General features: G+C 41.5%; 1 pseudogene across 1 annotated transcript; it reads right to left on the minus strand.

Annotated features, from left to right (window-relative positions):
• On the minus strand, positions 1 to 1,093 carry LOC311060232 (kelch domain-containing protein 3-like; annotated as a pseudogene). Its single transcript has one exon. The product of its transcript is annotated as a kelch domain-containing protein 3-like (transcript).
• Between the last annotated feature and the right edge of the window lie 13,689 nt (positions 1,094 to 14,782).

Consider the following 14,782-nt stretch of genomic DNA (forward strand, 5'->3'; position numbering starts at 1 on the left):
TCAATGTTTTCTGTTTCTCCTTCTTTTAGTGCGCTTGTTGGTTGTCATGGCTGCCAGTTCCCACCTGACTGTTGTGTGGGAGTTCAGACTGCTCCACACCGTACTGAATAACTGCTAGCTTACATAGTGTTTTAAGACTAGGACTTAAGTCTAAGACGTACAGGTCATCATCAGTAGTGTATTCTCTTCCAAAGAGGATGACACGATCATCTCCCATCATGCAACAGCACATGCCATGCATTGGACACGGGCCTTTCCCCTTGGGCTCAACCTTCTTCCAGAAGAAGGTCTCTGGACTGAATCTCCACAGATCATTGAAGCTCTGGTTACCGTTGCAGCCACCAAATATGTACAGCTCTCCGTTGTAGGTAAAGGCTGAATGACTCCTGCCGCTACGTCTTTCTGGAAGAAGCTCTGAAGAAGGTGTGTTCAGCCAGCAGTTGGTCTCTGTGTCAAACACTCTGATGGTGTTGTAGTAGACCTCCTGGTACCCCTTATATCCCCCAAATACAAACATCTTGGTCCCGATGATGGTGGCAGAGTGACCATATGAACAAGGTGGTGGGGTTCCTCCAGTGTTAATTAAAGACCAGACCATTGTGCTGGTGTCCAACTTGTAGAGGTCATTCTGTGTAGATCTGTCCCGCCGGTGTGTAGGCTTGTATCCTCCATAGATAAACATGACCTTCTCCAACACACAGGTTGAGTGGAGCCAGTTCTCCCCTGGAACAGTCCCAGAAACCCTGGGTTTCCACCATATATGGGCGTTGACATCAAATGCATAAAGCATGTTGTAGAACTCCCTTTCCCAATATCCTCCCCAGACATAGACTGTATCTTCTACCAGCACAGCTGTGTGGCCCCAGCGCTTGGAGGGAACCTCAAGGTGACGTTCTCCTCTTCCAGGTGTCAGTGGAGGCAATTTCCTCCAGGATAAAGACACCGTGTTGTAGACATGGACATCCATCTGATCCATTGTGTTGTAGGTCCCTCCATCACAGCCTCCAAAGGAATAAAGGTTGTTCCTCGCTGCTATAGCAGCATGATAGACTCGCTTTGGTCCTCCTGCTTTGGAAACGGCCCAACGAGACATTACCCTGTCTGTCTGTCTGTCTGTCTTTGTCTCTCTCTCTTCCTTCTCTCTTGACGTCTACAGTCTTTGTGAACACGGCGCATCATCTTATATCTTCTGGTGAGAAATCACATGCAACAGAAACTGTTGTTATGCATGCCTTAACGACGCCGGAAAAAAAAATACGAAAAAAACACAAAGAATATTAAATGTATATTAAATATGGTGTTAATAAGTTTGTGCCCGCGACATCAACGATATACTTTGTGTGGTTTTATTTTTCTGGATTTTTTTTTTTACTGCCGGACAGGGCCGTTTGTCATTGTCGAATTCCACTCGAGCCATTCACTTCCAAATGCTTCCATTAAGGCGGCAAACCTTGTGATCTGCCAACTGAAAAACACCCCCCCCCCCCTCTCCAAAAAAACTGAGTAAAGACCCACTTGTTATTTCTAAGTTCTTATCTTTTGTTTTGATATTGTTTTTTCCTTCTTTCCTGCTGGCATTTCCTCAGAGCGGCGGAGCTCAAATAAACGTTGACAGAGTAGCGGCGTATCAAAATAGACACTTAAAGTGTATACAGTCTGGGAAGCGAGCAGGGATAAAAATCAATTATTATACGCCCTATTTCTAGTATATAAAGTACGTGCCGTAGGTCAGTGGCTACAGCGCTTGTCATATAAACATGCCTTATATGATGAAGAAGGTGCTAACAGTGCCCCAGAGCATGAGAAACAAGCATAACAAATGGATGAAGGCTAGACTCATTTATTTCGGCTGGTTTTCGCGTCGGGGCAGGTTGTCGACTTTGTTCCTGCGTCTGCGTCCCTACAGGGCACCAGACAGAGGAAACACATTACATACTAAACAATGAGCTTTGTAAATCGTTGCTGTCGGCGCAGACATTTCTTATCTCCATTATTCTAACTTTTTGTGTTTCTTTTTTGTAAATTAATGACCTACTTGATCATACTACAGAATCACACAAACGCATCAAAAGTAGCAGATCTACAAGCTCAAAATGCGGCGCAAAGCGCCGCATTTTGAGCTTGTAGATCTGCTACTTTTGCTGTTTTTGAATTTGAATCCTGAAAAGTAACAGTTTTGGACATGGTTTCCACCCGATAGAGACAAAACACCAGTGGTGGATAATAACTAAGTACTTTTACTAGTACTGTACTTATTAACAATTTAGAATGTTTTCATTTTTTTTTTTCACTTCAGTGTTTCCATCTTTTGATACTTTGTACTTCCACTTCACTGTATCAGAGGCAAATAGTGTACTTATACTCACTACAATTATCGTAGTTACAGCTTACTAGTTTCCTAGTGCATATATAGATTCAGATATTGCAAAAGCTTATTTTATACTTCGGGCAAAAAAATCTGTGAAAAGTGATAATAATTTAGTTTTTTTTTAAACACAAGTTTTCTCTTAATGGGGGTCTGGAATGTTTTAAGGTGGGGGTCCACGGCCAAATACATATCCATTTGGGGGTCCTTGACATAACGATATTTGACAACCCCTGGTTTAGACCAAGTGGCCAAGACCAACCCCTGAGCTGCTCTGTAGCAGAAACCTTTTTGACATGAAGTGCCATGTTTTTATTTTCTTGATTGTCAGCGTGCCATATCAACATTATGTATGAATGTAGAATGATGTGGAGGATGTAATTTGAATACGCTTAATTCAATTGATTTTATTTTGTATTTTAAACTAAAAGGCCTCTCTCACACTTACTCCAGTGTGCCAGTGATTACCCTCCCCTGTGTCAATGAATGGTGCCTAAGGTTGCCTACTCCTGCTCCAGAGATACGCTCACTAGCAACCAGGACCTCCCCACTGTATCTTCTCCCAGCGGGAAACAACCCTTAAGGGTGATGGAGGCACCAGCAAAGCCAACCGTATAAAATGGACTGGAAAGAACGAAAATTATATCTGCAGACCCACAGAGAGAGAGAGCGAGGAAAGGGGAGGAGGGGGGCCGCAGAATACGGGGGCCGCAAATGAAAAACACAGATAGGCGCCATGACAACGATGGCCCTTATAAAGGGGGCACAAACAAACAGCGGGGGGAGGCGAAACGGAGATGGTATTTGAAAGCAAAACGCCAATTAACCGATTTTCTCATGCTTGTCCCTCCGATGACAAAAGGGCCCCTGCAGTCGACTCGTTCTTAAACCAGTGGCTTTGTCTTTTGGTTGCCATTGCTATGAGAGAGAGGAGAGACTCCATTGAATGTGCGTTTTCTCACCGTTTTGGCAGTGGAAGAAGGGGGCGGTTGGAGACGGAAGAGAGAGAGAGAAAAAGAAAGAACAGAAAAGGTGTTAGATCCTCTCTCCAGCTGTGCGATGGAAGTCGTAATGGGAATATGCCGGGGGACCAGAACCTTGGGATCGTATGAATAACGAGGAGAGAGATCTGGAAGGCTCAGATGAGAGAGGAGCATGTAGGTATACGCCATGCAAGGTCCAAAACCTTGGAGCTGGCTGCTGGCTCTCTTGTCTCCCATGCAGAGACAAAGGTTCACGGACACATTTACTGTAAACACTGGGGCCAGTTGGGTCCATTTTGACGTTAAACCCCCATTGCGTTACCGTGTTGGTTTTCAACCTTTCTTTTACTGAGGAAATGCTCTCGTGCAAGCAATATCCTTCCTTGGATAATCTCTGTGTGTGTGTGTGTGTGTGTGTGTGTGTGTGTGTGTGTGTGTGTGTGTGTGTGCGTGCGTGGTTGGAAAAGAAGGGCTAAATCCTCACTAAGGAGGAGCTGAGAAGGTTTTGTGCGTAATCATGATGCAGTGTGTCTTTGAAGTGCAAACAGGACGGTGGAAACAGAACTCCGTGAAGGAGCCACTAGTAAAACCACTTAACCCATCTAGACTTAGAGAACCATGGACCTGAGTTGGCCCTGTACCACTGTTCATTTTGACCGCACATTTTTATGCAGTTTTAGTCATCTTTTGAACACATTTCCATTTAGTTTAAGTCATATTTTAGCCATCTGAAATGTTTTACTTTCAGTCAGTTGATTTAGTCGACTAAAATATATTTTGTCGGGCTGTGATGGCGTCATAATGCCTGATTTATACTTAGCTTTGTGCCCCCCCGCCCCCCCCCCCCCCCTCCTGTGTGTGTGTGTGTGTGTGTGTGTGTGTGTGTGATCATCTATAGTCACTTATTTTGTGCTTGTTTTCGTAGACCTGTCCACTTGTTTCTCTCGCAAATCTGACAACACTGCTGCACACGGGAGTATGGTGATTCCTCATACTTAACTTTAGACCCATCCGACCACAAACAGTGGTTCACAGGGAAGCTGTCAGAACCTTCCCTAAAACATCCGGGACAAACGCTCCACACGTCTCAGACTCTTCTCCCTTCTGGCTCCCAAACCGTGGAACAAACTCCCCAGTTAGAACTGCAGACTCACTCCCCGTAATCTGAAGACTCACCTCTTCAGACTCCACCTTAGCCCGTAGCACTTGCCCTAGCGTTGATGACCTTGCAGGCTTATGCAAAATCAAAAATGTAATTTAGATAAGCATGTTCTGTAGACAGATGCCAGGTTCATTTGTAGACCTTGTTGTCCTGGCAGTTTTCCGCCGCATCCTATATAGTTTCAATGTACAGATTATTTATTTTTCGATATTATACTGTTTAGACTGATGGTAGGTTCTTGGTTTACCTACTGTATGATCCCAGATTACTATCTCTATGCATTTGACATATTACCTCTTGTTTACCTTGCTTACTGTAAATCGCTCTGGATTAAGAGTGTCTGCTAAATGCCTAAATTGCAAATTGTCCAGGGACCCTCAGGGTTTCTAACTCAGAGTTATGGAGGGTGGGGTCCTTGAAATAAAAATGTTTGGAGAACCAGTGGCTCTCTGGCATGCGTTCAGCACTGACTGAACTCATGAAAGCGGATGCCTAGCGTTGGTCTCAGGGTCTCCTGAGGTACCCCCCCCCCCCCCCCCCCCCCCCGCCTGCCCCCATAGCTTCCCCACAATGGGCTGATCTCTGCTACTTATCATTCCTCGGCCATCAGCAGCTCAACAGTGGCGCGCTACCAGAGAACCCGCCTCTTAATACAATACACACATGGTGATGACAAGCGTCCCCTGATGAACAGCCCTGGAGAGGAGCTGATGGGGATCAGTGGTGGAAAGTAACTAAGTACGTTTCATCGGCTGTCGGGGCAGAAAAACCTCTTATCTCCATATTCTAACTTTTTGTGTTTTTTAATTTCTTTCGTAAATTAACGACCTACTCGATCATACTACAGTGTCACACAAAAAAGCATCAAAAGTATCAGATCTACATGCTCGAAACGTGGCGTTTCAAGCTTGCGATTCTGCTTACTTTTGACGCTTTTTGAATTTGAATCCTGAAAAGTAACAGTTTTGGAGATATGAGGTTTCCACCCGACATTTTACGTACACTTAAGTACACTTTTGAGGTGTTTTTTTCTTTTTACTTCACGTGAATATGGCAATTTTTCAATACTTTATACTTCTACTCCACTGCATCTCAGAGGGAAATATTGTACTTTTTTTTACTCCGCCACAATTATTTGACAGCTACACTTTGCTTTCGTAGATTTGGAATATTATTACAAAATATGCATCAAACAATTAACCCATTAAGACCTGAGGCCGATTCTACATGTCTCCTAAATCCCAACAGTATTCTGGAAAAACCTATGTTTCTATATCAGTGGTGCTCAATCTTTTTCATGTCAAGGACCCCCAATATTATATGTATTTGGCCGCGGACCGGGCCCCCATCTCAAAATATTTTGTTCCAGGGGGTCCCAGAAGCAAAGATTTGAGTTAAAAATGTTTTCTTAAAAAATATATATATTCAAAGGTTTGCACACATCTTCACGATTTAAAAAAAATAGCAGATCTACAAGCTCATAGCTTGTGAGCTTGTATATCTGCTATTTTTGAATAGCTAAAGTCTAAAATAATGCTTTTTAGCTCAAATCAAAAAATGACACAGATGCTTCTCCAGGTCTGGCCCTATTTGATAGACTTTTACTTGTAACAGATCATGTCTACGTACATTGTGGTATTTCTACTTTTACTCAAGTAAAAAAAACTAAATCTGAGTATTTCCACCACCTCTGCAGTGGATTAGCCCCAGGGCCCATTAGGATAGACGGCCCCAGATTGTTTTGACTGTCCTCGTCTTCGCCACGGTACAAATAGGATTCACATTTATATGAGCGCTGTAACAGTGTGAATTTATTATGTAGCCTTACCGCGAGGGAGGGAGGCTTGGCCCCTGTGCAGTGTGCAGACACAAAAATAATAATAGAGTTTATTGAATAATTGATGTTCCACTACAGTGTCTTTCATCCCCCACACCCCCCTTATGGCAGCACTCTATGCATGGCTTAGTTTTCCGCCGTGCGTGCGCTCGTGCATTTACATGCTTAGACACCCCCCCCCCCCCCCCCCCCCACACACACACACACACACACACACACACACACACACACACACACACACACACACACACACACACACACACACACACACACACACACACACACACACACACACACACACACACACATACATACATGTGTTTGCATTCCTATACTTGTGAGCATTTTTCATGGAATTTTATCATGAATTGTTCAAAACTGTACATTTTGGTACTTATTTTGTATGGTTGTCTGCTGCACACTGTTGTTGTCCTTCTGTCCTTTGTTTGAGTATTGAATGTTTAATGGACCACAATGGAAAGAAGCCTTTGGCTTTTTTTGTGTCTCATATTTGGAAATCTTTTTGACTCTTGGTACTGATTTACTTTTAAAATCAATCAATCAATCAATAAAAACATTTAAAAAATCCAACCCTAACCTATAAACCCTAACCTAAATCTTTTCCTAATTGTAAGCCTGACCTTTTGAGCCATAAAACAGCCATTTATCTTGTGAGGAGCAGGAAAATGGTCCTCACAATGTCTTACTTCTCAAATTCTATGCCCTCAAGTATAGTAATACGCGCGCACACACACACACACACACACACACACACACACACACACACACACACACACACACACACACACACACACACACACACACACACACACACACACACACACACACACACACACACACACACACACACAACTCAGCTCTCCAGAACAGCAGAACTCCAGTAGTTGAAACAAACGAGAGTGTCCGTGTGAGAGATGGTTCTGCCGACATCTCCGCGCCGCCACGCCAAGGGAAACATTCCGCTCATGCAGTCCGGGCTGGTGTGTGTGTGTGTGTGTGTGTGTGTGTGTGTGTGTGTGGCGAGCAAAGTGCTAATAGTGTTGAAGACACTTTGGCCTCCACCGCTGGGTTTTCCCAAAAGATAACAACGTGAATCTTTCTCTGTTCTTCTTTCTTTTTCCCCCATTTTTTATGGAGTCAGAACAGTCTCATAATGAGTGAATGCACAAGTCCTAATGAGTGAATGCACAAGTCTTGGTTTGTATTCACACACTCTTGGTTTGTATTCACTCACTAGATTTTTTAATGAACAAGTTCTGGTTTGCATGTGTTTTTTTGGTTCAGCACTACAAATGTGATGCTTTGCGTTCGTGTTTCAAGTCCACAGGTTCGTGTTTCAAGTCCACAGCTTTAAATCCACAGTCTGTGTATTAAAGTCACGTTTGTGTTTTGTGTTTGAAAAACACAGTTTAAAATTCACAGTTTGTATTTTGTGTTTCTAATCCACAGCTCAAAATCCACAGTTTGTATATTAAAGTCACATTTATATTTTGTGTTTGAATTCCACAGTTTAAAATTCACAGTTTGTATTTTAAAGTCACATTCCAGATGCTCTGCTTCACAAATATAATTCTCCATTTATCTCCAAAACACTCAATTTACAAATGCACATTGAATTAACTACAACACAAATCGGTTGGTGTGCATTTGCACACTGCTTCTCTGTGGTGGATCTCCTCTGTGCACGCACAAATCTTTTTGAGACTGACCTGACGGTGGGCGTAGACGATCGTCGTCATTGGCTGATAAATCTGATTGACAGGGTCATCAGCCAATCAGATGGGTTCACTTTCAGCCAATCTAACGTCTCCTTCCCTTTCAACCCGGAAGTACATGCTCTCTCTCTGTGTTGCCATGTCTGCTTATTATAAGCAGCTGCTTGTTTTTCTATGGTGTCTTTCTATGAAGACACATTGTGAGCTTGTAGATTTCAAGTTGGATGCAGCTCAAAGTGAACATTCCTCAGGTATCTAGTTTGTTGCCATACAACCTTCCTAGACCGTGTTATTAAAGAAAAACGGGCTACAATGTTTTGGCCATTATCTCTGGAACAGAAGGTCGAACTGCCCAGTTCAAAGCTTGTTGGGTGCGTGACTTTGAGGACATTAAGCACACAATGTTACATTTTCAGATTTTTTGTATTTCTTATAATTTTAAGCTATATTTCAGTATGGTTTATGATATTGTGTTTGTCATTATAGCCATATTTGTAATGTTTGTCCTGTTTTCCCACCTTCTTGGATTAAATATTCTAAAATCATCAGTTTGAGAGACCATCCTTAATCAGCCGGGGTTGCTTACAGGACAGGTACAGCGGCAACACTATATAGAAAGTTATGATCAACCCATGGTCACTCTTTGTATGTATTCTACATGGTTTCAGTGCAGGTACGTTTGTTTTCATCCCCTTTTTTCATTTAACTTTGTCATGACTTTTCAGACAGAGCTAAAGTTACCTTAATACTATTCAATGCATTGCACAGCAACACAACAATGCTAAGCCTTCAGTCTTCAGAGCAGCTAATCATAATGGACATGAACTGACCTAATATTTAACTAATATACATCATTGTTCATGGCTATTTAGCCTAATTGTTGGTCCATATTTGAGGTCTTTAAACTAAGGATACATGACAAAGCATTATTAACCAAAAGGTGATTTAGTAGGTGGTGGTAATATATAATAAATATATGGTAATATATTTGGTTACATATATCTAACAATATTAAAAATATTTAATATTACATTAATTATTATTATTATTATTATTATAATACATATAATAATTATTACAATACATATTATATTATTATAAACACAATTATTACCATAATATATGGTAATATATTAATATGGTAATATAATAAATCATTTAAACATTTTTTTAAAGTTAAAAAATGAAAACAAGTATTTTTTTATTTTTTTTAAGTGTGTTCTAATTATTATTCTTAATTATTCTATTATAGCTAGATAACATCATTATCCATTGCCTTCATTATAGGAAATTTAAAGAGTGAATTTTAACATTTTTATAATAGAAAACGAGATATATTGAAAGATGAAACCCTAGCCCTAACCCAACATAATATTAAAAGGTGTTTACATGGATATGAATTAAGTCAGCTATGAGGTGGGAGGAAAAAAATAATGAAAATACTTATTTTTGAGTATTTTGGGCTGATTTAAATCACGGGTCAAATTTGACCCGCTAACACCACAAGTGGATGCAGTTTTCTAACACAATGCAAGGGTTAAGGGCCTCATAAATTATAATTTGAGGTCCATATCATAATGACACACAGACTGTATTCTGCAGCTCCTTGTAGGCTTCTAGGCTTCTTTATAATAGAAAAAAACAAAAAGAAGCATTGGCTGGCAAACTTTTCATCTTTTGTCTCACCCCATTCCCTGCATTCTGAACCTGTGTACATTCCTGTGTAAAAGAGGCTATCTCCAGGATCTAGGATACTATTGTCAGAGCATACATTTGACAAATGCCATTACTTCACACTCTTTTGCTGTATATTGAAAATAACCCTGAAGTTAGATATGTTTGTGTTGTTGCCTCCAAAGAAATGCATTCATTCAATAGTATGAAATGGTTATCAACTCTTTATGCTATAAAGAGTTGATAATCGCCTCACAGCTAGAAGGTCCTGGGTTCGATTCCCGCCGGGGACGCTGTGGGCACTGGGGCCGTGTCTTCTCCTCCGCGTCATCAGCGCCCATACCCTTCCTTAGTGGGGTTGGCGAAAGGGCCTACTCTGTGTGGAGTTTGCATGTTCTCCCCGTGTCTCCTAGGGTAGTTAATACCCTCACAAAAACATGTAGTAATCCTGATTCCTGGTCACTATACTGCCTCCCCCTGGTCAGCCAGGGCGCCTGATGGAGGGGAAGGGAACTGGTTGGAATAATGTGTTCCTTCCACGCACTACGTCCAACCAGGGAAACTTCCCCCTGTCAGGTGAAAAGAAGGTCAGTTGGCTCTCATGCATTGAAGGATGAGCATGAGCTCGGCCCTGGCCTCCCTAGGCTGGTGGGGGGAGTGTAGTCCCCAGGATCACTTAGCAAATTGGCACCGGGTGAAAAAAAAAGGGTTACAAAAATCGAGGGATACAAATTATAAAAAAGAGTTGATAATTAATAAAGGACATTAAAGTTAATGTCCTTTATGATTAAAATATGATTAGCTGCTCTGAAGACTGGCTTAGCATTGCTGTGTTACTGTGCTGTGCATTGATTAGCATTAAGGTAACTTTAAGTCATGACAAAGTTAAATGAAAAAAGGGAATTAAAACAAACGTACCTGTACTGAAACCATGTAGAATACATAAAGATGTGACCATGGGTTGATCATAATTTTCTATATTTTTTTTCAATAAGTGTTGCCGCTGTACCTGTCCTGTAAGAAACCCTGGCTGATTAAGGATGGTCTCTCAAACTGATGATTTTAGAATATTTAATCCAAGAACCACCGTAAGAACTATAGGTGGGAAACCAGAAAAAAAGGACAAACATTACAAATGTAACTGCCCCTCAGCTTGGTAAGTATGATAATGATGAGACAGTGGAGTTTCAAACAGATGCTGGTTTATTCCTGAAGCACCGTGAAAACTATAGGAAAATAAGACTGCATGATATGTCAAGTCTACAGTATCACAAAATGCAATAAAGTAATTCAACAAACAGTTGACCAAAAATAAGCTTGAACATGACAATAAACAAATAACGTACTTCTTAACGGTACAAAAAAGCCATCTTGGGACACTAAACAACATTAGACATGAAATTAACCCTTGTAAACAAAGGCTATGCCTTAGGAAGACATAATACATCTGTTGCATTCATCATGAGTTACATTAGAGCAGTAAAAAAAAAACGGTCTTTTTAACTGAAAGTATAAACTATAGCTTACAAACCTAATTCCGGGGTTGTTAAAACATGAATTAAAACGTATACACTATTTATCTCCCCTGTGGATGTACATTTTTCAGAACTCTCGCAAGATTCCCACAATGTGACTATGTATTGACTGAATGTACAGAAAAAAATCACACCTGTGTGAAGGTAGCGGCGCCTTTGATACATTTTGTCATAGATATGTGTTTCAATATTAATATCTAATATATAATATCAATATTAGTTTATACCCCAGTTAATAAGAATACAGAGGACGAACATAAGGATGGACATACACCTGGACATAGACACGGACATACGTACACAGAGAAATACTAGAGAAACAATATTAAATCTCTGTAAATTTATTTCAAGGCTTCCAGTGGCACTAAATAGTGCCATTGGAAGAGAATCACCAAATGCATTCCAAGGTAAGTGGCAAAAACTGATCTGTCATAGCTGATAGAGTGGGTACCTAAAAAATAAACTTTGTGTGTCCGTGTGTATACATGTGGTACCAGAAAGATATGTATGTGTTATGAAATAATATATACAATTTATAAGCCGTACCCAGAGTGTTTATGTTCCGGACTTTTACAGTTTATATAAACCATCTAATTTTGTATTCATGATATAATATTGATGTCATGAATAGTTCCCTTCCCTGACCAATCAGAACGTTGACGGACCTGACCAATCAGAACCTCGACGGGCCTGACCAATCAGAACGTTGACGGACCTGACCAATCAGAACCTTGACGGGCCTGACCAATCAGAACGTTGACGGACCTGACCAATCAGAACCTTGGCGGGCCTGACCAATCAGAACCTTGGCGAGCCTGACCAATCAGAACGTTGACGCAAAAGCCAGGTATAGAGGGCTAATATCCGCTCTATACCTAAAGGTATAAAGCAGCTAGCGCCGCTAAAAATGGGGAAACACTGCCACCCAGTGGACCTTTTTGTAAACCACACATAGGCCAACACAACTCAAAACGTAGCAATAAAACACAACAATAAAACAACTATCAATCAATAAAGATGAACAACTATAACTGTATAGCCAGTATCAAAAACCCTTTGGTTGGTGGTCATTTACAACAAATATGACAACAAACACAATTTATCATAAACCATACTGAAATATAGCCTAAAGCTATAAAAAAAATACAAAACCCTGAAAAATCAGAAAATGTAACATTGTGTGCTTAATGTCCTCAAAGTCACGCACCCAACACGCTTTGAACTGAGCAGATTGGACCTTCTGTTCCAGAGATAATGGCCAAAACAGTTTTGGCCATTGTCGTTTTGTCGTTTTTCTTTAATAACACGGGCTAGGAAGGCCGTATGGCAACAAACTAGATACCTGAGGAATGTTCACTTTGAGCTGCATCCAACTTGAAATCTACAAGCTCACAATGTGTCTTCATAGACCCCTTAACAGACGACGTCATACTGGCTGCGTGCAGCCAGTATGCGCGCAACGAAACCCATTATATCAGGTCTCGTTAGGACGCGTCTCACTAGCCAACACACACAAGAGGGGGTTGGGGTGTGCTGAAACCAGTGCACCCCGAAACAGGTTGGGAATTGATTGCGTGAAACAATCACCTGTGCGTCCAGGCTCAATGTTAGTAAACAAATAATTGGTCTATAGAAAGACATCATAGAAAAACAAGCACAAAGTCGCTTATAATAAGCAGACATGGCAACACAGAGAGAGAGCATGTACTTCCGGGTTGAAAGGGAAGGAGACGTTAGATTGGCTGAAAGTGAACCCATCTGATTGGCTGATGACCCTGTCAATCAGATTCATCAGCCAATGATTACGTTCGTCTACGCCCCCAGTCTCAATAAGCGTCAGGTCAGTCTCAAAAAGATTTGTGAATGCACAGAGGAGATCCACCACAGAGAAGCAGTGTGTAAATGCACACCAATCGATTTGTGTTGTAGTTAATTCAATGTGCATTGGTAAATTGAGTGTTTTGGAGATAAATAGAGAATTATATTTGTGAAGCAGAGCATCTGGAATGTGACTTTAAAATACAAACTGTGAATTTTAAACTGTGGATTTCAAACACAAAATATAAATGTGACTTTAATACACAAACTGTGGATTTAAAGCTGTGGATTTGAAACACAAAATACAAACTGTGAATTTTAAACTGTGTTTTTCAAACACAAAACACAAACGTGACTTTAATACACAGACTGTGGATTTAAAGCTGTGGACTTGAAACACGAACACGAACTTGAAACACGAACGCACGAAACACGAAAGCTGTGGACTTGAAACACGAACGTGGACTTGGAACACGAACACAAACACGAAACACATGCAAACCAGAACTTGTTCATTCAAAAATCAAATGTGTGAATACAAACCAATACTTGTGCATTTACTCATTATGAGACTGTTCTGACTCCATAATTTTTTACGATTGTAAGGGCTGGCCCAATTTGTGGCTGGAATGCGGCTGGAGTCGCTGGTAGAGTGGAACTATAACATAATATGCTTATTTATTAGTATTACAATGAAAACTCATTTTTAATATTAATGTTACGTATAATATCATTAATATCTTGGGAATTGCAGTTCTAAGGAATTAGATCCCAATTGATGTATGGAGAGACAGAGAGACAGAGAGAAAGAGAGACAGACAGACAGACAGGCGGAGATAGAGAGACAGAGAGGGGGAGACAGAGACAGACAGACAGACAGACAGACAGACAGACAGACAGACAGACAGACAGTCGGAGAGAGAGACAGAGAGGGGGAGACAGCAGACAGACAGTCGGAGAGAGAGAGACAGACAGACAGACAGTCGGAGAGAGAGACAGAGAGGGAGAGACAGCAGACAGACAGTCGGAGAGAGAGAGACAGACAGACAGACAGACAGACAGACAGTCGGAGAGAGAGACAGAGATAGAGAGGGACAGACGGACAGACAGACAGTCGGAGAGAGAGACAGAGACAGACAGTCGGAGAGAGAGACAGAGACAGACAGTCGGAGACAGAGACAGACTGATAGACAGACAGTTGGAGAGACAGACAGACAGTCAGTCAGTCAGTCGGAGAGACAGACAGACAGACAGTCAGTCAGTCGGAGAGACATACAGACAGACAGTCAGTCAGTCAGTCGGAGAGAGAGAGAGACAGACAGAGCGAGAGAGGGACAGACAGACAGTCAGTCAGTCAGTCAGTCAGTCGGAGAGAGACAGACAGACAGAGAGAGAGAGGCAGAGAGACACTATACTGTAGAGACATAAAGCAGAGTCAGAACCAGAGACAACATGACATCTTTCCTCAGTGGTAACAGTATGTTGTGCACATGCATGTCAGGGTGCAGGGGGTTTGGTGATCTATAGGCTGTGTTTATTAACCAGCAGGAACGCTACTTGGCAAAGGCCCATACATACGTACATAGCCGGGGGAGTGGGATTTGTAATGGAGATGAAACAGGTTTCAATTTGTGGCCTCTTTCAGGGGCATTTTCCAGGTGTTTGCCTGGGC

This window comes from Gymnoscopelus microlampas (genome assembly GCF_963454915.1).
Source record: "Gymnoscopelus microlampas genome assembly, chromosome: 14".
Lineage (NCBI taxonomy): Eukaryota > Metazoa > Chordata > Actinopteri > Myctophiformes > Myctophidae > Gymnoscopelus > Gymnoscopelus microlampas.